Source organism: Solanum stenotomum, unplaced genomic scaffold (genome assembly GCF_019186545.1).
Source record: "Solanum stenotomum isolate F172 unplaced genomic scaffold, ASM1918654v1 scaffold34636, whole genome shotgun sequence".
In the NCBI taxonomy this organism is placed as follows: Eukaryota; Viridiplantae; Streptophyta; class Magnoliopsida; order Solanales; family Solanaceae; genus Solanum; species Solanum stenotomum.
Window position 1 is genome coordinate 8171 of NW_026033053.1, and position 1939 is coordinate 10109.

General features: G+C 34.7%; 1 pseudogene; it reads left to right on the top strand.

Annotated features, from left to right (window-relative positions):
- LOC125852393 (E3 ubiquitin-protein ligase WAV3-like) overlaps nucleotides 1-996 on the top strand; it is a 1518-nt pseudogene extending 522 nt beyond the window's left edge.
- The last annotated feature ends 943 nt before the right edge of the window (nucleotides 997-1939 follow it).

Here is a 1939-nt window from a genome sequence, read left to right on the forward strand (position 1 = left end):
TAAAGAAATCCAATTCTACAATATAATATTGTCCTCCTTAATTTGCTTTTAACGCCATTATAAAAGCAATAGGGGTATCATTCTTTTGTGGCGAGATATATATAAAATGTTGACCGTGGTTGGATTTTACCATACAAACGTTTTAAGTTGATTTTTGTAATCAATTAAAACACCTTTTTTTTTTTTTAATTTCAAGTATTGAAAATGACAACTATCTTTCATTTATTTATTTTTTTAAAAAGACCACTACTCATATCTCTCCGTAATTTACAATATAATATTTATCTCCCATATTTTGAAGGTTTTTTTTACCATAATTATTTTTTAAACTATTCTAATTGATTCAAAATAATTATAATTTGAATCAATATTATACATTTTTGGTTAATTAATTTTATTAGTACCTTTTCAGAAATAAAAGAATCATTAACTAAAAGAAGAAAATAACCTATACCTAGTTATGTAGTTGATGTGCGCTCAAGCTTGTTCAAACACCACTTTCATAAAGAAGAATAGATGTTATGTAAATTGTACGATTATTTTAAAAAAATGAGATGAATTAGGACCTAATGAGATTATTTTACTTTCATATCACTATTTGTGCCTTGTTGCCATGCAAATTGTACGAATTTTGAGTGAAGATTGTGTTGCTTTTGTATCAATTATAGTGTTGTTGCAGGGAACATGTGTGATTTGCCTTGGGAGTATGAAAGCTGAGAAAGGTAAGGCCATATTTACTGCTGAATGCTGCCATTCTTTTCACTTCAGCTGCATTGGCGAAAATGTTAAGCATGGGAACCTCCTTTGCCCCATCTGTAGATGCAAATGGAAGGAGATCCCTTTCCAATTTGCTACTGATGTTACTATAGTGCGTCGAATTCGGGTGCTTCATCGTGTTAACCGCTCTCGTCCTTTACCAACAGTATTTCCACCCCCTCCCCAGCACGTCCAATTTTCAGATGGGGGCTCAAGCATTATAGACGTCATTGGCTATAATATAGGTTCAGATGTTCAGCACTCAGGCCGCAGTTAGTACAACTTCAGATCGGCCTTGGTGGTGTTATTATTTCAATTTTCAGACAGATAGAGTTAGCTAGGGGAATATTGTCCTAGGAACTCATCTTAGTAGAGGCTTTCAGACAGTCACATTAGCTCCCTTGCATTGTGTATTGGTGGTCTCCTCAGTGTTGTAGCACAGGAGCATCACCTGCCGTCAAGATTTGTTTAAATTTATTTCCATTTGTTTGTTTTACCATTGAACTAAACCAATGTGAATCAACAACTAAAGTAAGATGTGATTTTTGACTCCCCAAACACATAAAATTCTTGCATTTATTTACCTTATTGCATAGTTGCTCAATGAAACTAGTTATTCAAGTGCTTAACTCGCGGCTAAACCAACACATGCTATCTCATCCCAATTACGATGTACAACTTACAATTGCGAAAAGGTTCATAGCATTTACGAACCCAATCCTTAGCTAAAGTGTCACAATTGCACATAATGCATTGCTTTTGCAGATTCTACTCCATTTTTGCGAATGTCAGTAGCTAAAGGTTTCCCTTAATGCAAATGTGGCCCTTGTCGTCGCAACTCACAAATGAGACACACCAGACCTTGAAGAATAAGTATCTGGAAGGCAAAAATAGTGTCGAAACACCACCGAACCCCTAGTTTCTCCTCTTAAACTATGTCAACAAGTTCCGAAATACTTAGGCCATATATATGAATTTTTACCTAGAACTTGATTTGGCACGCAATAACTCAAATAGGAGGGATTTGAATGTCGAATCGAATTTGCGTTTTATGATTAAATCAGTCACGACCCAATTTCTCAAGTCATGATGTCACCTACTATAACCTCCAATAAATAAGTAAACCCATAATCTAGAATGACAAGTAATGGGTATAAGGGTAAAATCAAAGCAAGAATAATCA